This window comes from Anguilla rostrata, chromosome 17 (genome assembly GCF_018555375.3).
Source record: "Anguilla rostrata isolate EN2019 chromosome 17, ASM1855537v3, whole genome shotgun sequence".
In the NCBI taxonomy this organism is placed as follows: Eukaryota; Metazoa; Chordata; class Actinopteri; order Anguilliformes; family Anguillidae; genus Anguilla; species Anguilla rostrata.
Window position 1 is genome coordinate 12,627,529 of NC_057949.1, and position 19,698 is coordinate 12,647,226.

A 19,698-nucleotide genomic window follows, 5' to 3' on the forward strand; every position below is an offset into this window, starting at 1 on the left:
CTGTCCTGAGGTTCACTTGCTTTGCCTGCTAGACCAGCTGCATAATGAACTATTTTACTATAGATAGAAAGCATTGCTGATACGGTTTGGTTATTGTGTTTTTAGGTTTTTTTCATGAAAAATGGTGTCCTGTCCTGTGATTTATGGCTGTGGACTGAGTACCAAATTCCCTGTTAAGTGGATGTTTGACACTTCATAAAAAGTGCCTTCAAGGGCATATTGCACCCTGAGAATTGCTGGAATCCTTAAAGACAGCCAAGGGTCTTCCAGGGGACTGAGTGTAAGATGGGGTAAAGGACCAAGCGGTAATGCCTCAGAGTACTGCTTTCTGGGGTCACAGCCAATTAGCAGAATCAATTCAGATGAGCTAACTGTAGTAGTCGGTAGCACAATGCTCAAGCCAGACCAGTCTATCCAGTTATATGGCTAGTATGACCCTCCGTCTTCATGTGGCACAAGTATATTCTCTCTGTGGTACCTCACACAGTCAAAATTTGTAAGTACAGGAATGGTTCCTGGCAATCGCATATTGTACCTACACTGTGCTTAACAGCATTAGCCCCGAAATCCTGTCTTTTTTTCCTGTCAAATCTCAAATAAGGCAATTTTGCCAAATGTTACCTAATTCAAGCCTGAAACCTTTTCTGCATTTGCTTTCAGATAAGTCACGTAAATTCTGCTGGTTCAAAAGGAAAACTATATAATAATAATACTATAAACTATATAATAAAAATAATTTGTAGCTGTTTTAGCCCACAAGAGATCTGTGGTTTGGACAAAGATTAATGTTTCAACAGGACAATCTCTCAGAGCACGTAAACAAAGACTTAAGTCACAAACCTAAATGGCATTGAAAAGACATCTGAATACTTGATTAACTTATTGCTGCCAATGCTTTTGTGAATGAGAAATTTCAGTCTTTCTGGAAAATAAATGTTGTTGAATAAGAAATATTTTCAGCGTAAATGTGTTGTTGTTTGTGTTGGTGAATGAGGAAAAATATGTGAATTAAAATGCTAAAGTGTAACAGCACAAAATAGTGAGTTCAGTGAGGGTAAACTCTTTCTGAAGGCACTATACTGTATATTGAAATTATCCATATTTCACTGCCAGACACCATTTTAAAAATGATTTGTGAGCATTTATTTTCACAAGCATCATGTGGTGAAGAGAACTATGCACTGTACCATATAAATGTTGGATTAGAGTCTGGTGCAGTCTTACAAGGAACATAACCTGAATTTCATGCCATGTACAAGTTCAATCATTTTCCAAATGTGTGAGATGTTTCCCTGAGTATGGATATTGATATGGAGAGGCATAAAATATGTACACTTTGCAACGCTGTTGATAAAATGTCCAGATTTTCTTCACCAAACACCAAGAATTTGAAGATTAGACACATTGTGCTTTTTGTAGCGGTTATACACACTTTTGCCACAAAGGGGCGCTCTCTTTGGTCCAGTCTTGGTGCCATTGCAAAACCTGGAGTGAAATCCAACAGTATAAACACCTTTGCTTCATGTGGAAAATGAACTGTTGTTTTAATGAACAGGTACATGTTGTTTTGTTCAGGGTTGAAACTGTGAAACAGTCCTTTGAAAAACCCCTTCGATATGAAACCTCACAGGTCTGAGCACCCTTAATGTATCTGTTCCAAAAGATATAGATCTACAGAAAACAACAAGAAGTGTTTGCTACTTTAGAGTGATTATGACCTGGATTGAACCTTAATACATTTCAATAAATAATTATTTTTTTATCTAGCCATCTGTTTGATCAACATTTTTAATATAAATACCGACATTTCTAAAAAACCATAAAAAACTGGACCTTGTATTTATTCCCATAAATGCAAGTGCTTCTCTGCGTATATGCAGAAAAAATGGAGCCATGATTCGAAAAGGGAGATGGATTTTATTCATAACTGTATAAACTCAAGTCCAGGGTAACACAGGACCTGAACAAATAAAAAAATAAAAACACTTTGGTAAATGAGGAAAACAAATCAATGTAGAGGCTACCACACAACTGTGGCTCCTTAACTAATTAAGCAAATAGCATCCCAGTATACACAGTATTTTAAAAAAACTGAACCGGTGTCATTGTCTGTAATTATGGCCAGCGAGTCTGGAAGAGGAGACCGCAGTGGAGCGAGTTTGGTGGGATCTTCAGAGACCTGCCACAACCTCCATTACGGGTAGTTTGTAGCCGTCTCCATGGTAATGGTGAGAAGTACACTTGCATGGGGATGTGGGAACAGTGTGCTACTTAAACAGGCCTTGTTATGTCTTTTTTCCTCCCATTTCTGAATTGTCATCTTCAAGAGTGTTACTTCCCTTTGAGAACATCTGTCTCTGTTTTTACCCTTGGGGATTTTAATGTACCTGTATTTGCATTTCTGTGGTGAACAACATTAATGTTTTAAATATTCTGAAAGGAACTTACTACCTTCCTGTCTTTCTGCAGTGCAAACAACACCCAAGTTTAACAGGCAGATACAGAATTGCTGAATTATGTCAGAATAACATAACAAAACTTGTGGTCATTATTATTACTATTATTATTATTATTATTATTACTAATTTTTTTATTTATTCAGCATTATGATTGGGAGTTAATGCTAATGCAACAATAGCTGAAGATAATACATCTTTGGCAAATTCTAAAAAAAATCACCTTATTAATTGTTGATATTCTGCACCAAAAACCTAATGGCTTAATGTCTTGCTTTATTGATCCCATGGCTGGACAGGTGTGAAAATGGCAGGGCATAGTATAAATGTTTCCTAGGGTATTATGTGTATTATATGAAAGTTATAATACATGCGGCTGTTCATCCTGCACTTCCTCAATGGTTGTCTGGATGTTCAACAATGCTCAACATAAATATCTGAAATTAGCTAATATTATAATTAATGGTTCTCAAAGTGACAATCATTTTATGAATGTAACAGTAATGACAGTTGTTCAATTGAGTCAACATATGCTAACACGTGCTAATATTTATGTAATTCTGTCTTAGTAGTGCACTGTCTAATTAGCCATTCAGTGTATCTTCTGTCAAAAATAATTTCTTGCATTGATCACTGAAATATAGTCTATTTGTTAATTGTACTACTAGCCTAAAAACATCCATATACTGAATGTGTTTAGTAATTCTCCTTTCAACTATTAGAAAAATGAGATGCTTAAAATGAAAAAAATCTTTACTCTTTTCTCAAATTCATGTTATACCATACTACACTATGTTATGTAATATATTACATATAAAATAGATTATGGCACATGATATATTCTGGTAAAGTGTGATACAGAATTAGCACAAGCCTTCTCATGCTGTCATACGATGTATCTACATTCATAGGATTCCTATAAAACAACAAATGACACCACTAAGCCTCTTTGGAGTGGTGCACAGTCCAGCTTCATTTTTCATGCACCAGCGGTTGGAAACAGAAAAAATAAATGTGTTGGGACAAAATTGATTTGCATAGCAGGCGTCACTGCAGCCAGCTTTTCAAGTAATATTTTGGTCACAGGCATGATTCAGCAGAAAGAAAAAAAACTATGCAAATAACATGCAGAAATTTAATTTAATTCTTTAAAAAAAATGGACTGGGTAACAGATTAAGAGATTGACAAAAGCTTGTTTATGGACACGCGTATCCAATACACAACAGTGTTTGTTCCTTCCTTAATTGTTAGACAGTTTGTTTGTAGAAATTTCATCTATTGAATTCTATTATATTCCATTGAATTTGATGTGATGTAAATTAAAGTTGCAGATTGTTTGCATTTTCCATTTTAAAGATGCCTTTTGATTGCAATTAAGAAGTCATACACAATAAGATAGGAAGTATGTTTGGCAAACAAATCATTTCATTCTAAAATAGCAGTAGAGAACGTCAAACTTGATTTGAAAATCAACAACATATTAATAGCCTATCAGCTCTTTTGCATCCGATTAATACATGTGTGAAAATACATCTCAGTTCAGAACTGCCTAAATGGAAAACTCTTGTTGCATTACTGGTCTCTAATCAAAATGGCAACATTGCCATGCATTTAATTTAGTTTAGATTAAAGATGTCCTGAAGTGTGAAGTAGTTAGTTAGGGAATTAGGTCTTGGCATGGACCCTTAAGAACCTAAACCTTTGGTGTGTCTAAATTCTATATTAATTCAACAATTAAAAGAGAAAATAACTTAGTCCAAATTGCTTCTTGAAACATTCAGCCACACCAATACATGATTTATAAGCAAGTCAATCACTTTTTTTTCCTGTAAAAAGACTTATTCTTGAGAAGGCATGGAGAGTTCCTCAAAGTCATTGCTAAATAAACTTTAAGGTTGTTACTTATAATCAAGTACAATCAGGTTGTCACACATACTATATTTTTCTAGATGAAATGCCAGAAAAAACCCTCATTTGAGCCAAATGGGTCCAGACAAGTATTCTGTAAGTGTTGATTGAGTTGAACTTCACGAACTCCATGGAAAATGGAGTGACAAACAAAAAAATAGAAAAGAAAATTACATAAAGACTCTGAACACAGACAGTTACAGGGTGTATTTTTTTTAAAGAGTGCAATGGCCATTTCTGAAAAATGATGCTTATTTAATGTATTCAAACCCCTTCTATTTGGATGCCTAATGGTATTCTAGAATATTGACCAATTGTAAGCCCCCGTGGCACAGTAAATGCATACACTGTAAAAAAAAGTTAACTGTAAACTTGCAGTAAATTACTGGCTACTAGTTGCACTCATTTTACAATAAGCTTCACAGTAATTTACTGTAAACCTGTGCAAGTAATTCACTGTAGCATATTCACAATAAATTACAATTAGACGACAATTGTGATTTCACAGTAAACCAGACCATGGATTACTGTAATACACAGTCAGGTCCATAAGTATTTGGACAATGACAAAATTTTTATCATTTTGCCTCGGTACGCCACCACAATGGATTTGAAATGAAACAATCAAGATATGATTTAAGTGTAGACTTTAATTTAAGGGTTTTGTCAAAAAATATTGTATGAACAATGTAGGAATTACAACCACTTTTATACATAGCCCCCCCCCCCCATTTTAGGGGCTCAAAAGTAATTGGACAAACTGACATAATCATAAATTAAATTGTAATTTTTAATACTTGGTTGAAAATCCTTTGCAGTCAATGACTGCCTGAAGTCTTGAACCCATACTCATCACCAGACGCTTGGTTTCTTCCCTGGTGCCAGGCCTCTACTGCAGCTGTCTTCAGTTCCTGCTTGTTCTTGGGGCGTTTTGCCTTCAGCAAGTGAAATGCATGCTCAATTGGATTCAGGTCAGGTGATCGACTTGGCCATTGCAGAACATTCCACTTCTTTGCCTTAAAAAAGTCTTGGGTTGCTTTCGCAGTATGCTTCGGGTCATTGCCCATCTGCACTGTGAAGCGCTGTCCATTGAGTTTTGAAGCATTTGGCTGAATCTGAGCAGATAATATAGCCCTATACACTTCAGAATTCATCCTACTGCTTTTGTCAGCAGTCACATCATCAATAAATACAAGGGAACGAGTTCCAGTGGCAGCCATACATGCCCAGGCCATAACACAACCTCCACCATGCTTCACAGATGAGGTGGTATACTTTGGATAATGAGCAGTTCCTTCCCTTCTCCATACTCTTCTCTTCCCATCATTCTCGTACAAGTTGACCTTTGTCTCATCTGTCCATAGGATTTTGTTCCAGAACTGTACATGTTTTTTTTTTTTTTTTTTTTTTTTTTTTTTTTTTTTTTAGCAAACTCTAAGTTGGCTTTCCTGTTTTTGAGGCTTACCCATGGTTTACATCTTGTGGTAAACCCTTCTCTCGATTGTTGACTTTGACGCAGATAAGCCTACCTCCTGAAGGGTGTTCTTGATCTGCCCAACTGTTGTGAAGGGGTTTTTCTTCACCAGTTGTCATTTCAACTCCAATATGCTGTGGTAGACAGCTAAAATAACAATAACTTTGTCAATGTACAAATATTTATGGACCTGACTGTAGCTGTATGCTACGGTAGAATAACACTACAAATATAGCTATATATGTGGCCATGTACATAAAGGGGAAGTCATAAAGGGGAAGCCATTGTTAGGAAATGCTGAAATAAAACTTAATGCTGCTTACTGCTGACCATATCTGTCTGGCAGTCAACTCCGAGTTCACCATCAGTGCCACTTCCCTAGGTTTCCACCACAACCGCCATATCCCATAATGCTGCACGCTCCAGTTCAATTCAAATTTCAAAACATGTTTCTGTAATATTGCTTAGCCTGCATTGATTTCACAGTAATATTCTGATTTCATTGTGAAATATTAATGTTAAATATTGTCAAATCCAGGTAACCATTGATTTCACAGTAAAATTCTGGTTACAATATTTTACTGTGAAATATGATTGTTAAATCTAGTAAAGGTCAGGTAGTCTTTAACAGTGTGTGAGATAATTGAATGGAAATGCTCTTTTTCATCCATTTTCAATCAATCATTTTTTAAATGTGGTTTTTCTTCCTTCTTCCTCCTCCCCCATTAGGATCAGTAGTGCAGTGGTCCTGCTGCACAGTCATTCTGTTTGCAGCCCCACAGGGTGCTGTGTGGGTGAAGTGCACATTCCCCTCCTCTGTGTTTTCTAGTGCACCAACGTGCCAGAGCTCCATTTCTCACTGATGACAACCAGTAACCTGTGGGCATTTAGCGAGCTGTCATGAGACCCCAATGAAAACCCCCAGAAAACACGGCGATGTCCACCCAACCCTTTAGGCCTGATGTGCCAACTGTGTCTCACTGCCACCCACTTCTGGTCACGGTTGGCTATTGACCAGAACATTGGGCCAAATCTCACTAATAGGGCCTTATGCTTTCAGTGAAATATCACGGCCGCAGAAAACATGGAAAAGTCCACCCAGTCCTTTAGGCACGATGTGCCAATTCTGTCTCACCACCACCCACTCCTGGCTATGGTAGGCTACTGATTACAATATAGGGCAAAACCTTCCTTGACATACAGTGCCTTGTATACATTCAATGAAATCAACAGTTTTTCCAAATGAGAACATTATCATCCTAACAAAACTGAGTCAGTGTACCATGACAAGGGAAGATGCATTCTTTACTGAGCATTCATTGTTCTGCGCTTTTCCGAGTAATCTAAGAGGCATGAAAAGAGTTCAAATGTAACAACTTGCTTTTGGGAATTTTAAAAAATCACATTTTATAAAAGGCAATGAACTCAGTTGTCATGCACGCCAAATGTAATCCTGAATTTAATACACGTTTTTGAGTCCCATCAGACTAGTCTGCAAAAGCCATAAAATAATTCCGGTCTGTCACTCAATGCTTTTTAAAGGAAAGGGGGAAAAGTACTCGAATATAAATGTCACACGGTTGACAACAGGAAAACTAATTTGACGCACTTTAGCTCAGCTAATAAAGAGTGACCGAGCTAATAAAAGAGAACTAAATCAGGAGATTGGCGTGCACCATTTTTTCTTTTCTGTTGATTCGGGGAACGTCACACAGATGCTGAAACGTCAGTCAGCCTGTTTCAGTAAAGGTCCTTATTTTGAGTTAGTCTTTCTGAAGGTGTCTGGGAAAGGATACTTCCGTACACATTGCACAGTATATATATTCAAAAGAAGAGTCAAGTACCATTTCAGAAACCATACTCATCAATCCAATAAATACTTACAAGTGTTCTGGTATTTTATGTGTCACAAATGTGCTTGAGGAAAGGGGATATGATAAACAAAAGCAGTCGTCTGCGTTCACAAATCCAATTGCCGTCTTTCAAGAAAAGAAAATATTTGTCTTTAACAGCTTCAAATGACTTGTCTGAAACGTTGGTGGTGGCTACATTGCTTGTTTTGAAGGACATTTGTGGAAGGATGTTTCAGATAAGAGCTTAATTCTGGTGTGATTTGACTTCCACAACTGCACATTTACATCCATAAAATAAACAATCTAGTTCTCCTTCTTCAGGTGACTTCTCTATTTTATGAAGCTATATTTTCGCGTTTTCTAAAGAGCAGGCATGGGGCTACCCTATATAAAGGAGCTTTGAACAATATTTATGAAGCAAACATTGAAAAGGAGGCTTCCCTGACAAACAGGCGATGCGTTTCCATAAAGTTTGGCCAAGATGAAATAGGCACCGACAATTACGCGGCAAAGTTTCATTACGGGAACCTACGCATTTTTTTTGCCTGCAGTAAATCCACCCGCAGCTCCTCCCCTGCAGTTTACATCTCTGTTGATAGTTTTGTGACACCCTGATGCGTCGAAAGTACACTCTGCGTCTGACACTAAACGACGATTTTGCTCTGGTAATTAACACCTTACAATATCCCTAGTCGTAGCTACTTACAACTTCTCCCTATCACTTCGTTCGGAAATGGACACGTTGGGCCCCAGATTCTTGTAAAGGAAGCCGTCTTCGTAACAGGTAGGAATCCCATGTTTAATATGTAGGAAGCCCAAGCGATTAGGCTATCTGCCGTAACTTTCTTCTTACTTTTAAATAGTTTCCCCGAAAAATGTCGATGCAATTCACAGCTCTCCTCGGTTGCCGTAGTTACATGTGAGCGCGAATGCGTTTTACAGTTGATTTAGACTAGTCATGGTTTGTCTGGTTTAATAGCAAATTAATTTTCCCATGAATGTGCGACTCTTTTTTGAAACTTTTTAAAAATCTCTCGCACCAACACTGTTCAGTTAGGCTTTGAGTGGTAAGGAATTATTAAAAGAACACTTCTGCTCCACTGACACACTGGATTGTTGGAAGACGTAATCGCATCATAAAAATACACGATTAATATAAATAAAGAATACGGAAATTTGTTTAATGTGGAAACGAAGTTCTTATTAAATCCTTGCCAACCCATGCTGATTTGTTCATGACGCCTAGGTGAATAGATTTGGCGTAATTGTGAAGTGACTGAAGCACAAGAGTGGTAGAGCAGCATAGATATGCAATGATTACAGTGGTTTGGATTAGGGGCATTGGTTTACGGTGTGTGTGTGTGTGTGTGTGTGTGCCTGCAATATGATAGCCTTTCTACTGTATATATGCAGTATCAGTACGCTCACAATCAACGGAATTTGTGATAAGTATAAAACCTGATTAAAGCTGATAAAGGAAGGAAAATTCTAGTCATGTGCTTAGAAACCATTTTGGCTCTATTTGAGTGAATTTACAACAAACATCTCAGTGTTAAATCACCTCTTAGTGAGCTCAATTCAGTTGGGACCATGTGCATGGAGTTCAAAGTACTCTACCAATTGAACAGAACAGAAACTAATAAATGCATTACCTTGAAAATTAATTTAAATGGAAAGTAGGAGGGAAACAAGTCCTAACCAACTATATTAACTGAAGGAAAAAATGTTGATGTAGTGGCACATGGGAAAGGGGGGCAGGTAAACAGTTTGTAGTAAATGACAGCACTAGGCCTAATTGTGATTTGGCAATTGTTAAATAACTATGGATAGAAACGAATATACACCGAAATATTACATTAACTCAAACAGTGCTGAAATTACATAAGTTCAATAGGGGCGATATGCTCTTTTGTAGTGTTAAAAGTGATCTATCAGAGTGAGTTTAAATTACTCTGGACATTTTGCTGTGTACTGTTTGATATCATGAATTGGTCTCTGAATGTGTTATTCACAAAAGCCATTACAAGCCATTTTCAAGTGTAGCTGAGTTGGATTCAGTTAAGAGAGCTGGTATTGTTACAGCTTGATGAAGGAGACATGATTATGATACACGCTGCATATTGCAGGAGTTTTGATCTCCAAATATGTGTCCTGACGCAAGTTCTAATTCTTGTAAGTTTAAAAAAGTGCTGGTTGCTTGACACAGAGAATGAAAAGCCGCGTTTCCACCAAAAGTACCTGGAACTTTTAGTCCCAGGAACTACTTTTCAAGGAACTAAAAGGTTCCTTCAGCACATTGTTGTCTGCGTTACCACCGCGGTCTAAAGTCCCGTGAAGATTAGGCAAATTGGCCAACTGACGTATGAAAAAGCGATGTTGTCGTCGGTCCATCTGTCCTATGATTTCTTCTGTAACCCCATACTACCACCGAAGTAGCCTACATTATTTTCTAATAACCGGGACAGCCCGGAGGGGTTTATTCCACTTATATACAACGGGTTACCAACAATGACTATATATGGTTAGGCTACTTTTGTATTTATTGATTTTTATCGATTTAATCACCTGGAATTGAAATATCCTTCTGCAGCCGTTTGGGCATATTTTACCGTTGTCAAGCAAAACTGTCGTTGGTAGTTGAACTTGGACCGTTGTTATGCAACAAATAGGATATAACAGGCCAATAGTCAGATTGTAAGATTTATATATCCTCTCAAACACATTCATTATGTTTTTATGCGAACATTCACTTTCATGTCTTGACATCCGAGGCGACAGAATGCATTCACATTTCCAATATAACTGGCAACAACAGCAGAAAACATGCACACGTTGTAAACAATTTGCTGTTTGATTACTTTCTCATCGTCAATTCCATATAGGCTAATCGCAAAATGACAAGAATCGAATGAAAACTCGGACTTGCATGAAAATTTAAATTAGCAGTGGTACAGCCACCGTTTGCTTTCCTTCGAAGTTACTGCTAGCCGAGCAGCGAAGTGTGCCCTCCAGATGCGAATCATGCACCATAAATTAGTCCATAGTCTTCCTGGTCTTTTTGTGGAATTGAAGAATGGCAGAGTAAAATTACGGCAGTCTGAAAAAGCTAAAGGGACGATTACTAGAATTAACCTGTTATTTTACCCTGACAAAAAGTGTGGAAGGTGATTTCCAGTTTGCTTTTACTGTATCACCAATGTGAATTACGCAGAACTACCGCATACCTCACATAACTGTATCAAACGTTTTGAGTCAATTACAACGGGCTACAAAGAAAATCCGGAAGAAAATATTCAGCAACCAAATTAATCCGTTTGAATGTTTTGGTACGTAATATGCTGTCCCAGCACAAATGCTTAGCATTTTATAAAACGAATACTAAAGCAAGAAAAGAACAGAAGAGCACACGTTATAATTCCAAGACGTTGGCAGGCTATTACAAAAACTAGGCTACTGCGCCGCATAACATACAAGTTTGATTTGAAGTTATTATGAAAATAAATCAGTTTGCGACTGCAGATTTTTAAACATGGCGGTTGAAATAAAACAAATAACACTGCAAGTAGTCGACCAATCAGAAATTTTCAGCGCTTGCGCCCCACCCCAAAGGTTCCGGTACTTTTGGAAAGTACTACCCCCCAAGCAGGAACCTTTTTGGGGGTAAACTAAAGCCCCCGGAACTAAATTTAGACCCTAGTTCCTGCGGTGGAAACAAACTGAGTTCCTCAAAAGGTTCCTAGTTCCGGGGTAAAGTTCCTGCGGTGGAAACGCAGCTAAAGAGGGGAGAAAAACACTGAATTTCATGTTATTGCAGCAATGCTGCCCTGTACACATTAATGACATTACTACTGTATGCATCATTTGTTGCTTAGAGGAAGGCCCACACTGGGATGCATCACAAATCTTACATTGCTTGTGTTTAGGCAGGTGGATAATCTTAAACCTGCACAGGTTGAGAATAGTTCCTGGTATTACATAATGGACTACAAAATGACACAATAGGTATTCAACCCTGCTATCAGTGACCCTCATACAGTGTGCATAGATTCTAAATGAAAGATACATCAGAATATAAGAATGCACAATGACATCAACAGTCATTTTTTGTTTTAGCCCAGCACTACGATGCCTGGTTCAGCTAATTAATTAATCATGGTCTTCAATCAAGACCTTGATAAGTAGAATCAGTGTCAGTGCTGAGCTAAAACAAAAACCTGCACCCACACCGGCTCTTTTTGGATGAGATTGGACACCCCTGCTGTAAATGACCTCTGTTTCTTACGTTCTTCATTGCATCATGTAAACACCTTTCCAGGGGCAAAAAAATTAATTGATTTAATTACTGGTAAACACCTTGTTAACTTTCCTTGGGATAATTGCCACTGAGACAAACCACCATGCTTACTTCTCTCTTGCCCCAGTTACTGGAAATATGAATTTGAATAAACAACGGTGTGTATCGCAGGCATGCTATAACACTTGATTTGCTTGGCTTTGTCCTTCAGAAAATGACGCTTGTGTTTCAGATACTCACTTTAGTTTGCCAGAGACTCAGCTGACCATTCACAATGAAAAATAAATAGGCTACTGCTTAGGTGGGAATCAAGTCTGATTAATGTCGGGTCTAAATCAAGGCTAATTAATAACGGTAATTTAAAATGTCCTTGAACAATTCAGATCTATTTTTTTTCTGTTTGCAGAAAAGTTATGATTTGAACTCATAAGGTGCAAGGGTGTTTGGGGTGTGTATTATTTTCCACATAATTCCATGGCATTACAACCTAAGAAAAACAAAAATATTTTTAACTGGGAACATTTAAATTATATAATGTTTACTGAGTCCCTGGTTATACACAGTAAATCTCCAAGAGTGAACATTTAAACCTGTGAGAGATCTTCTTTTCAATACAGATGGATGTAAAAGCAGCACACTTCTAGAAAAGCCTGAAGACTAATAAGGCAATGTGCCTTACTGAGCTCAGGCAGAGAGAGCTGTGCACCAGGGAGTGGAAAACCCAGAGGTCATCACGAGTGTGGAGAAACCAAAGCAGGAAATGGCTATAGCGTCGATCAAACTCGCACCAACTGTAACATCCTGTAGAGATAGCCTAACTGCTGTAGGGGAGGTGGATATGGCAAATCAGTGCATCTGCTTCATTAAGTATAAAACTACTTTAACTTTAACACTAACAATGGTTACTTGGTCTCTGAGATATTCTAATATTATGATGATATTACTTTAAATAATGATAATGAAATTGTGTTTTCATCTTCATCATCATCATCATCATCATTATTATTATTATTATTATTAGTAGTAGTAGTAGCAGTAGCAGTAGCAGTAGCACTAGCAGTAGTAGTAGCAGTAGCAGTAGTAGTAGTAGAAGTTGATAGTCATAAGAATGGCTGATTAATGTAAGTTGTTGAAACGACACCAAACTGGATTTGAGAAAAAGGTACTCTAATTGTGGACAAGGATGGAATTTGTCGTACCAACTTCTGCAGATTACTATTAATCACATTGAAATGTAAAACTTAGTGAGACAAGGGGTCTCATTTGTAAAATGGTCTTACAATCAAATTGTGTCTAAAATAGTGGCTTAAGCATAAATCCATGACTAAGTAGTTAGGTAAGGTTAAGCTAGATGTAAGTCAATTCGCTGCTGGTTATAGTGTTTGCGCTTGAAGAATAACATTTAATTGATAATCAATTTTAGGCTTGTAGAGTGCAATAAATGTCAAAATCTAACCTTATTAAGAGGAATATTGCAGTTTTGCCTTCGTTCACAAGACGGGGTATTCGCAAAACACATTCACCTATGTCCAAATTGAAGTTCATTTGAGATTTATATGTCACAGATAAGATGTAAGATACAGATACACCACTTTAAACCGACATAAGCAACTTTTTCATTCTCAGTTATCAAGCGTAACTTGGGATATTATTTTAAGATTATTGCATGCTTACGTTTTAAATCCAAGAACATTTTTAGAAATGAGGCCCAAGGTGTTCCACACCAACCCAGTAACCTCTCAGAAGTCTTAAACAGACTCACAGCTACAGGAATCATGTTTATGTAACCTTGGGCAACTGACCCTGTTGTTTGAAATGAAGACAATGTGGAACACTGATGTTTTTATACACCCTTTATACATTGGAAATTCAGAAATTATTTTTGCTCCAAAAGTTCCACAAAGCTTGTATGTTATCAAAAATTGTGAGTTCCATCTATCCATTTGTCCATTTTCTAAACCACTTATTCTGGGCTACTGAGGGGTTTTGTTGGTTGGGCTGGAACCTATCCCAACATGCAGCGGACAAGAGGCAGGAATACACCCTGGACAAGTTGCCAAACCATTGCAGAGTCCACACACCATTCACACACTCATACCTATGAGCAATTTAGAGTCTCCAATTCGCCTAGTGCATGTCTTTGGACTATGGGAAGAAATTGTAGTACCGGAGGAAACTCCACACAGAAAGGCTCTCAGATGAGATTCAAACTCGAGATCTTCTTGCTGTGAGGTAATAGGGCTATTCACTGCACCACTGTGCCACCCCAAATTTTCTACAATAAAAAGAATAATAATAATAATAATAATAACTCAGCGACTTTTCTATTTGTTAGCACATTATATTGTAGAATGGTGTGCCTACAGTATGTCCTAATATGTCTATTATCAATGTTATTTTGACTTTTATGTTTTTGTACCTGTAAGTACAAGAAGAAAGGCTTAATGCACACTAATTATGGCTGGGAGACGATGATATACAGCAACTGGAATGTTATAGGAGTGTCAATGTTCTCGGTCACCAGTCACTTTCATGTGCAGTGGTTGACATTGCATATCTGGAGTTGTAATGCCGGTTCAGCTCCAGGCCAGGAAGGAGTGGAAGGAGTGCGCTGTAGGCATGGAGACAGCTCCCATTCACCATGTGCTCTGTGCAAGAGGTCTAGTTTGGAAGTGGAGGTGCAATGGCTTGCACCTCAGAATGGCTGGGGATTGCAGTTAATGTTCATTGATGGCTCTCTGGCTTTGTGGCACTATAGACTGGACTCTGGACTGACATATCGCAGCTTAGCTTGCACTGTCATGGAACGCTTGACACCAAGTGTACATGGCATTGTCCAGCCTATTGAGCTCTGAACCCCGGCGTCCCCATCTGCTGACGGTGTGAAAAAGGAAGTCAGAGTTTGTGAGATTGGTTTCCCTGAAATCTAACGGGTTGTTGACAGAACTTCAGAACTTCTGGAAAGTTTGGTTGGCCTGATTCACCTCCAATTTGAGTCGCACTTACATGACATCAGAAGTAAGCGTTTATTCATCTTTCGGTTCATTAGCAGAGCACTTCCTGGACAAGAGATGTTGCTATGACTGAAAATGGACCCCAGTACAGCATGTCTGACATATTTTAGACTGGCAAATGCATGTGTTGACAGGATGTATGCTTGCTGAAGTACCTGAAAGCACTTAAAACAGTCATGTGCTCCCCGACAGAAATAAAAGCTCTGAATATTTATTGCCATGTAAGATTACTAACAGTACATGGAGGATATGATATGTTTTGCCGCTTTTTGATTTGGTATTTGGTTTGAAAATTCAAGTGCCAGATGAGATGCACTGACTGCACTGAAAACAAATGGAGAATCTATGCAAACGTGCCTTTTTTGTATAAATATGTGGCTATGACTGAAATTATTATTATTATTTGGGAAAGGTGTTGGTCTGTTGGTCCTTTTATATCCAGCTGACATCACGACAAGTTGTGCTCATTTGAAGTTGCTAATTAATTAAGTTGCCCTGATTCTGTTACCATTTAAAACTATTATTTCCTGTGCCTTATTAATCATGTTAAAATTGTATTATCCAATTTTTAATTTGTGTGAAAATTTCTATTTATTTTTGGATTTGCTGCAGTGAGCATAACTTGTTAAATTAATTTCTGGTAATAACTCATTTGAAAGCCCTCTCTATTTAAGTTGTACACTTTGAGCTGCAGCATGTGGGTTTATAAAGTCGCCAATAGGACGATACATGTCAATGCTAACAGCATTATTCTGCGTCGTTTGCCATTTGCAGATTTCAGCTTCGTAGAAAACTTGGGTGCAGATCATTTTATTAATAGGGGGGATGCATCTGGTGTCATAGCAACTGTTGTGAAGTGGAGCAAATAACTGAAATAAGTATGCGTGTCATGTAAGAGTGCAATTTGTGCGATGTTGTCTACATTTTTCATTATGTTGATCAGTAGTGTTTTGAAGCTGATGCTCTTTGATGCTGGTTCCAGCTGCTCCCAGCATGCTCGGTCGTGAATCATATAGGGAGACGCAGATCCATTTGGATCTCATTGCTCAGGGCTATTCTGCTCAGCAAGTGCTAACAATGTCCTGCTCTCATCTGAATTTTTTATTGTGTATTATACATTTTTTTCCCTCTTTGAACACATGGAGAGAACATACTGTTTGTGCCACTGCCCACTCTCTCTCTCTCTCTCTCTCTCTCTCTTGTTCTCTCTTTCTCTCAGACAATGTCTAATGGTTTTTAAGGACAAGTATTGAATTGACAATTTACTAGACGAAAAACATCCTCAGTAGATTCCCTCGGTGAATAGATGTCACTCACCTCAGTGCTTTCATCAGACATTCATTCACTGGCAAATGACACTGATGTTTGTTTCTTACACAGAGAAGTCACCCACAGTACGTTAGTTGTGTATTTACCTGACAGAATGTTTGTCAGTATGAGTGAATCATAAAGGGAAGTAGGCGTGGCCACTCCTGATAAGTTCTGATAAATATACGGAGTGCAGCTGTGCTTGTGATTAAGGTGGCAAGGGGCCTCAGAATAAGTAAATCTCTTCAGCCGAACTCACCTACTGTGGGAGTACAAAATGAGAGACCATTATAAAAGATGTCACAGATAGTGTCATCACGTGTAATCGGGAGATGGAGTTATGATAGTGGACTGTGAGCTTGATTGTCTGAAGACGGGTGTATGCAAGCTCTCATGACCTGATTTTGCTGATGGGCTCTTAGGTTCTGAGTCGTATCGTGTTGCACAGGACATATCGCATACCGCTGGGACCACTGAGCGCTCACATTGTTCATTCACTCTGTGGTGTTTGCAATTATGGTTCAGACACTGAATACACTGTAATGTCTTTATTGGGGCAGAGATTGAATGAAGAGTGTCCTGCGTTGTTATTTTAATACAGTTAAACAGGTCCCAAACCAGGTTTCAATGCCACCGTAATGAAACACTGGACCAATTGTGAATGTGGAGGAGATGGGGTATTGGCTTACTCCTTCCATATTACACAACAGTGGGCTCGAACAGGCTTCCGCTGTGCTACCAGACAGCAGGTTACTTTGAAAAAGCCATTACCTTGAGTTAATCTTAGTAGCCTTGCATTAGTTAGATGTCTTTGATCATTTGGTCCGTTTGAAGCGATGCGAGAAAGCATTCTTGTGGCCTCCTGAAGCACATATTCTGTTGTAAATTCACCACGAGTCTTATGGAACATATTCGATATCATAAGCTCTGTATAGAAATGTGCTTTGACCTTCAGCCTGACTCTGAGCTAATTTCTGGTTCATGTAAGTACTATATTTGCTTCAGTTATGTTCCGAGTTAAGTGGCTCCTGTAATGAATTTAATAAAATTAACGGTTTTCTTAAATGCACTGCTCGCATGTAAGGATGAAGTATATTTCTTTCAGATAGAATAGAGGTAGAGTAGAACCTCATATGGGCCTCAGTTAACAACTGAATAGCCACCCAAATTAATTATGAAACCTTATACACAACTGGGATTCATCAATGCCAAGCTCTTTATTAACACAGATTATTGGTTAATCTAAACAAAGTTCTATTGGTACAAAATGAGAGTAGGGTATTTTAGAAAGTCTGCCAACAGTATTGTGAGCAACAATTCCAATTTAAAGTCTTTACATTGGTGTATTGTGACATCACTCTCAAGGCTTTGGAATTTTTCGACCAATGGGAATCGCGGGGTGCGCAGTGAGAAAACTCTCCCATGGCTGTGCGACCGTAGAGCCCATTACGCGTTACCCTGCAGGGCTGCTGGCCACAGTTGGCACTGGCACGGTCCGGGTTCGACACCGGACCACGGGGGTTCATCCACGCTCTAGGACAGCGCCTTTAACAGGATGAGCCACCCAGTAGCCTTCATTATGCTGTATTTATATTGAGTACTCCCATTGGCAGTGGATTCGAGGCATGGTGTTGAATAGATGCAAAAGACCAGTTCCTAAAAAGCAGCAGATTTTTTTTCGTCACATGAAAATGGTGCTATGGTCTCAGCATTTCAAACCATCTCACAAAGAACTCAGCTACTTCGGTCTCTGCACATAAATGCGGCAGCAGCTCTCTGAGACAGCTGGCTGTGATGATTAATTGCTCAAGTGCTTGGCACACACCTTGCTGACTGGCACCAGCTATATTCGTATACTCACCAGAAAGTGAGTCTCAAGATGTGTTAGATGCACGTTTTCCCATGTACTACCCCACGTGGCCGCTGTCATAAGATTTTTTAAATTTTATTCTTACGTCATCATCAAGTGCACGTCAAGTGAAAATACTAAATATGGGTCGATATATTGAAAAAAAAGGAGAGGCGTGTAGGAGCAGAGAATGGGGTGTAATGCGGCTCCATTTACATTGAATACAGTTACTTGTTCTTGGTGAAGCAGTTCGTCTTTGAAAATGACATTCAAGGAGAGCGTCTAGCAGGATATTCCATCCACACTTGGTGGCCCGGAATAAGTGTGAATTATAATACGCCCAACCGAGTGCATTCCCCCAGTTTTTCGTCTTGCAAAATGGACCGTGGAGCCGTTCTGGTCATTTCAAATGGTTTGTTTTATATATTTTTACTTCTTGATATCAGGTTTCGATGGTGCCTTTCTGTGAAGTTCCTCAGGCTCACTGTGCCAGTGGGAATGATCCAGCTGCCTGATATGCACACGGACCAGATAGGGGACAGGGGGCGGACCACTTGTGAAAGAGGTGCGGGCAGGAGACGATGTTGAAAGTGCTAAAGTTGGCATCGCCTGAGAACCCTCAGGCTTTTTCACACAATTCAATTCATTGGAAAACACTCCCTTTTTTCAGTCTATGAGAAAACACCCACAGGCTGAATTTCTGTATATGAACTGAATTTCAATTCCTCTGCCGAATCGACTTTTTGGTATTTTCACGCTGAAACCATTCTGAGATCAAAGAATAATCTCAAAATGCCTGTTTTGATTTTTATGAAAGACCTCAAAGAGAGAAGCGACAGAGTAGCCTCATGATAAATAAAACACAACAGACAAACAAGAGAAGCTAAAGAAAACCTTATTTTGCAGCTGATGTTCACAGGTTCCAGAAGTTCACAGGTTCCCAAAGTTTTTCCCAAAGTAGTATTTTGTTGCCACTACTGTCGACATTTTACTCCAGGGATTACCGCATGGGTCCATTGGGAGTAGATGACAGGTCAAGCACATGGTTTGGGGAAATGGCATGTTTTTCCACACATACAGGAGGACAACGCTCTGATCCTGGAGGTCCAAAGAGGGTTTGGTATCAGTCACCAGTGGGCTCTGAATGAATGCATTGAGTCCATTTGCTGCTTGATCAGAGGTTTTCTCCAGGTGACAGAGTCCCTGATATATTTATGAAAATATCTGAACTACATGTGCTCATCTGTGGCCTGAAACTTAAAGGCTTCTCAGCTGCCTCTTTTACCCACGACGCGCAGGATCTGCTGCCGTGGGCTATGCATGGCAAATTGTGATCACTCACTCACTCACGGACGACCTTTGAGGGACATTTTGGGGGATGCATGTGCAGGTGGTGTCAGCTAAAATGTGTCTGCGGAAGTCAGTTGTGCCATGGGTCTGGACGGTTCCATGCTTGGTTACAGTGTGGATCAGAAATTCATTGTCTGATTGACCAAAAGCCCTCACTTTAGCAGAGGAAAATAAATTTGCTCATACAGTAA

General features: G+C 38.9%; 1 protein-coding gene across 2 annotated transcripts in view; it reads left to right on the forward strand.

The window, feature by feature from the left end:
• Positions 1 to 8,231: 8,231 nt before the first annotated feature.
• Positions 8,232 to 19,698, forward strand: part of card11 (caspase recruitment domain family, member 11) — a 39,321-nt gene continuing 27,854 nt past the window's right edge. For both annotated transcript variants that reach the window (XM_064315268.1, XM_064315269.1), the window contains exon 1: positions 8,232 to 8,476. The gene's annotated coding sequence lies outside the window, so the exon portion shown is untranslated. The remainder of the gene's footprint in view (positions 8,477 to 19,698) is intronic.